Source organism: Eurosta solidaginis, chromosome 2 (assembly GCF_040869045.1).
Source record: "Eurosta solidaginis isolate ZX-2024a chromosome 2, ASM4086904v1, whole genome shotgun sequence".
NCBI classification, from domain to species: Eukaryota; Metazoa; Arthropoda; class Insecta; order Diptera; family Tephritidae; genus Eurosta; species Eurosta solidaginis.
This window is the reverse complement of record NC_090320.1, coordinates 155,023,800-155,029,861: the sequence shown is the minus strand read 5'-3', so window position 1 is coordinate 155,029,861 and position 6,062 is coordinate 155,023,800. Positions and strand designations below refer to the sequence as shown.

At 41.3% G+C, this 6,062-nt stretch overlaps 2 pseudogenes; both read left to right on the top strand.

Moving 5' to 3' along the window:
- The first annotated feature begins 233 nt into the window (after positions 1–233).
- LOC137241716 (probable dolichyl pyrophosphate Glc1Man9GlcNAc2 alpha-1,3-glucosyltransferase) lies at positions 234–1,693 on the top strand (annotated as a pseudogene).
- Positions 1,694–1,993: 300 nt separating this feature from the next.
- On the top strand, positions 1,994–2,771 carry LOC137241715 (queuine tRNA-ribosyltransferase accessory subunit 2-like; annotated as a pseudogene).
- The last annotated feature ends 3,291 nt before the right edge of the window (positions 2,772–6,062 follow it).

The following is a 6,062-nucleotide window of genomic DNA, read 5'->3' as shown; positions in this document are numbered from 1 at the left end:
GTGACGTTTTCTTCTTCCATCACTTTTGACAGAAGAAACTGAAAGAACGATTGACAGTGTATGTACAATCGGCAACAACAAAATACACGGGAGGGTTGCATTTTCGCTAATGCTTCTACCTGGTAATTGTACCATGGTAAGAACCGAAAAAAACAAATTTCATCGAGTGGCAACCTTGTTTCGTTCATTCAAAATGTCATTCATTCATGGAAATGAGTATAGAGACATTTTGAATGAATTTTCATTATGAAGAAAAACTTGTAATGGTAAGTATGCTGATATCGTTCCCGTTGTATAATTTAATAAATTTACTAATTTTTTATCCTTTTATTTCATTTCAGGTACACCAATTGCGATGTACTTCGAAATCTGTGGAATGGAGAGCAGGTACAAGCAGCAGTTTGATTGCGCTATCTCTACCATTCAATCACTGGTATTATGATGCGACAAGCGAATGAACACTCGATTGTCCACCTTTATTTGCCTATTTTGAATGGATACTAGCGCAAGTGGCACATTATGTTGATCCTCAAATGCTGATTGTTACAAATCTTAATTATGCATCAACGGCAACTGTATACATATTTTCAACGCGGAACAGACATATTTGCGGAGTTGATGTCCGCATTCGGTGTGGCACTATGTTTGCAAATTTTAAATGTACCCAAGAAGTCACAGCGCCACTTTGCTGCAGAGCTTCTCATGCTATTCAATGTGGGTTTGATTTTTGTGGATCATATTCATTTTCAATATAATGGGCTTTCTATTCGGTATATTGCTTCTGAGTATTAGCTACTTGCTGGAGAAGCGTTATTTGGTTTCAGCATCCATATTTGACGTTTATCGCTTAGTGAACACACTGTATAGGTACACTATGTTCGCGCACTTAACCCGAACGAACGTGTTTTCTATCACTAGGGTTAGCCATAAATTTGGGGACAGTGTATTTATGAGGACGATTTCGAGAAACCTTTTCTAGCACAATCTGCATCGTTCTATAAGTTCGAATCGCATAAATTTCTCAATGAAAATAATGCTGGCATTTACATTAAAAAAGTAGAGGCTCGTATACAAGAACAATCTGCAAGAGCAGCTCTTTATTTAGATAAAGACACGGAACCGCGAATTGTTAAAGTTGTCGAAGATGAGCTTATTAAAAAACATATGCGCACCATTGTTGAAATAGAAAATTCTTAGGTAGTTTACATGATAAAAAACTCAAAAACTGAAGACCTTGCATGTACTTATAAACTATTTTCGCGCCTAAAAGAGGAGGGCCTGAAAGTAATTGCCGATACCATGTCTTCATATTTGCAACGCTACTCAATTTTAAGCACATATTTTTGTATATGGCGCCGGCATTAGCTGTTTATTTCCTGAGATGTTACTGCTTCCAAAGCGGGCGTAATCCAATTGTTTGTACTGGTAAATGGTTGTTGGTTTCACGCCTTTTGTTGCTTCATTTGGTCCTTTCTACAGACAATTGCCGCATGTTTTAAGTCGTTTATTTCCATTTAAGCGGGGCCTGACCCATGCACTTTACAATACAGCCGATAAAGTTGTACAACAACGAAGAGCCGATCAAAATCAATTTGTTACGAGCCGTCGTTATCTGTTCATGCGCTTCTTTCATGTTTGGCTGGCACGTTTACGAAAAAGCTATACTCATGTGCCTCGTACCACTCTGTATTAACCTGCAGAGATGAAATATGGCCCTTCTATTTTGGTGATCAGAAATATCAAAATAATGCATAGTCACGGAAGGATTTTTTTTTTATAAAGAGCAATTGCCACGGTGAAGGCTAGTCGCAGGCCATACAAAGGCGGCAGTAAATTTAAGGTCTTCCGTCAACTTGAACGTCCTGCGGAATTGGAACGTTTAATTCACGAATTGCCGCGGAAAACTGGTTGGTAAAATTTACAATGAGCTGGTTCGTGTTGATGTGATTTAGTAAATATTTATTAATTAAAAGGTTGTTTTGTTGTTATGAAAATGAGATTTGTTGTTAAGAATGCAAGTAAAACTTCCGCTCGTCTTGAGATCCTAATTCATACGGAAACGAACAAACAACGAAGATCACCTATGCTAGTACAAACAACTAAAGGCGAAAGCATTCCATATCTAAGTAGCGAAGTATTTGGATATATCACCCAAGAAGCTCCGACGTTGCTATTGTCATTATCAACCATTGAATGTATGACAGAATCAAAACTGCTGTACCATGGCTTACTTGGAAGCTATGTGGGGTATCCTGATCCAGATACTTTAACAATGCTGATTATACGAGATCCTTGTGAGATCACACCGAGTGGGCATAATGACAACGATATAGTACAGCTATTTACTAGACACGGAAAGGAGACACTGGACGCCAAAAGTTACGTGAAATATGTGGAAAGGTGGAGACCAGATATATATCAAGGCCTCTGTGATGCTGATACAAATTTGCAAGGTTCTAAAAGGCGTTTAGTAAAAAGTGTTGAACGCACCCAAAAATTTATGGATATATGTTGTGAACTACATAAACTCCAAAGTCCTACGAAATAGCACATTATTCGTGCCAATCGTTGGTGGATATAGTACGTTTGCGCGTTCCGATTCTATTAAACATGCTAAAGCGAAAGGGGATCAGCATAGCTTTGTTGGAGGCTACATTTTTGAAGGTTTTCATAACTATGGTTTAAGCGCCACAGAAGTAGATGCTGATCAATTAATTACAATGATGAAACATTGCTTAAATGAACTGCCTATTGATAAACACATCAATTAAAAAATTGGAACGTGAGATCAACAATTGCATTTCTGCCCTACAATGTCATAATATTGACATCACAAATTGGGATGCAATTATAACTTACTTATGCTCCACAAAACTCCCTGAATCTACACTGGCTCTTTGGGAACAGACCGTAGAACGGAAAACAGATATTCCGAAATGGGAGGATATGGACAAATTCCTGTCCAATCGCTTCCAGACATTAGAGACGGTTTCCGATCTTAGGGGTAATAAAACAACAAAAACACCCAAAAGTCAGAATTCGAGTTCTAGGGAAAATTCTACGAAACTTGGAGTTTACCAAGCAAGCGTACCAAAGTCGGCATGTAAGATGTGCAACAGTACGGAGCACAAATTACGAAATTGCCAAAAATTCCGTAGGTTGTCTACGTCAGGGAAAATCGAATTTGTCAAGAACAATAGTTACTGTCTAAATTGTCTGTCGGGTGGACACACAGTGACACGATGCACTAGCCAATTTAATTGCAGCACGTGCCATGCAAGGCACAACACCTTGCTCCATCTTCCGACAGCACAACCAAAGACAACTCCTCAAAGGTGGACTCAAAACACCACCGACAATACACCTTCAACCTCACAACAGGCTAGGGCAAGGATGGAGGCTGAAAAAAGACAAGATAATGCTAATAACGTCTCTTCGTGTCATGCTAACACCACTAAAGGGGTGTTATTAGGAACAGCACGTGTCAATATACACTATAATGGAGTGAAGTTTTCTGCCAGAGCGCTGATAGACTCTGGGTCCGAATGCTCTTTCATAACAGAAAGACTAAAAAAGCGAATAAACCTTCCATCCAAACGTCTGCACGTGCAAGTGTCAGGAATAAACATGGTTTTATGCGATTTTGGCGGTTGGGTTTTTGGGTGTCTATTTGGCTGCTGGCGCCTGGCTGTTGCTGCTCTCGGAGGACGACATATGAATATCATGCTGCATCTACCAGTTCTATCAGAATACAAGCAACCCGATGATTGGAATTAATTTATGATGGTAAGTAGGTAGTAATGACAGCTAAATCACCTTAATTTCAAATCAGTTAATTTAAAGGTGAAACAACGTTTAACAAAACAACTGCTTCACATGCTACTACAGCCAAACCACAGGAACATGCAGAACCTGCGCACAACATAACGGAGATTGATACGCAAACGGATTCAAAAGGTATGATGTTAAACTATATTCCCTTACGGTAATAAAATATTAGCAGCCCAATTCTAAACGAAAAATCCGTGCGAGTTTTTTCCCTTCTCCCATTCCTCGTATTTTAAATAAAAATTCCTTTGTGAGTTTTTCCACTTCTCCCTTCCCTCCTATTCTGAACAATGTTCGAAAGAGAGGAAACCGGTTATGGGAGAAAAGTAGGTATTATGAATGTGAGGGAGAGGGAGATTTCTTTGCCATTTCATAGGAGTTTTTTTCACTAGTTAAATTAAAGGGAATGCATCAAAAATAGTTAAAGGAAACTAGTTCTTTTAAGAAAGAACACTTAATTGTACAAATTTGTGCTAAAATATGTATTTACATTGTACCACAATATTCTCACTGTTAATACAACAGCAACAACAACCACAATATTCTTTATTTTAAGTCGAAAAGTATATCATAAGCAACGGAAGAGCTCTTTGAATATTTGATGTAGCCATCCAGAAATTGCGCAAGGATTTTTTAAGAAGGCTTAGTGAGATTTTGGCATATGGCGAAAGGCGAACTCAACTCGACGCGGCCGCCAGAAAATTGCTTTGCAGAATGAAAGCAGGCAACTCCGGCGGATTTGTGTTATCCCGCCGTCTTCTTCTTATGCTCCTCTGTTGATATTGCTGTGGCACCAATTCATTACTCATTTCAGTGAATACCACATGAAATGCTATAATGTGCATTGTTTACACCTTACTTCTTAATTCCAAACAAATTAGCAACAATAATTTTCTAAACAAAATAAGAAATGCGCAATGAAATTTCAATTGACAAAACAGCTGACTTCGAAAATTCGAAATTCCTATTCCCCAATTTTTCTTCTCCCTAGGAGAAAAAAAAAATTGGAGGAATTTTTCCGCGGGAATAAAAAATCCGTAAGAACAAAATTCCGCGAGAATATTTAGAATTGGTATGTAGATGTTTTAAGACAAAATCATGATTATTGATTCACTGGTATTCTGTGGCAGATAGCTGATCTGCGGTAGGGTTCTGTTGGCCTCGTTCGTGGTGAACGAGAGCTGGGTTAGGGGATTTGTTGGCCTCGTTCGGGGTGAACGAAAGCTGGGTTACGGGGTTTGTTAGAGCGGTTGGGAGTTACAAGTCTCCCTCACCCTCACTGGAGGGTGGCAGTAGGACCAATTTCGTGATTGGTCTGGTGGTTTGTACCCTTGCCGTATCAAGTTCGACGACTTGAACTCGGTTATCGGGGCCATAATGGAGGTTGGCTATCCGACCTAGTCTCCATTCGTTGGGGGGCAGATTGTCCTCTTTAATGACGACTAAGTCCCCCTGTTTGAGATTCGATTGTGGATGCTTCCACTTAACGCGCTTCTGCAGTTCGGTGAGATACTCCGTTTTCCACCGCTTGCAGAAGGTTTGATGTAACGCCTTAAGTTTTTCCCATCGATTGACGAGCGAAGCGCGATTCTCGCTGACGTCAATCTCGGGTGGCGCTAGTAGGTGGCCGCCGACTAGGAAGTGCCCGGGGGTAAGTGGTTCCAGGTTGGACGGGTCATTTGAAGACGGGCTTAGGGGTCGGGAGTTGAGACAGGATTCACAGGAGGGTGTTAAACTCCTCTAGAGTAAATTTATGATCCGATGCGATCTTTCTGAAAAGAGTTTTGAAACTCTTGACTCCCGCTTCCCACAGCCCGCCCATGTGAGGAGCAGCGGCTGGTAAGAAATGCCATGTCAGGGTTTGGTGGGCGTACTTCGAGAGGGTTTGGTCGCGCGCATCAACGAGGAATGCCTTGAACTCCGAGCGGAGAGCCCTCGACGCACCGACAAAGTTCGTCCCGTTGCCGGAGTAGAGGTTTTTCGGGCATCCTCGTCTGGCGACAAACCGGCTAAATGCTGCGAGAAACGCTGCGGTGCTGAGGTCGCTAGTCGCCTCCAAGTGGATCGCCTTAGTCGCAAAGCAGACGAATAGGCAGACGTATCCCTTAGACATGCGGCATCCTCGTCCGCTGTAAGACTTGATGTCAAACGATCCGGCGAAATCCACCCCGGTGTTGGTAAATGCCCTGCTAAAGGTGGTGCGTTCCGCAGGGAGGGTTCCCATGAGCTGCGTC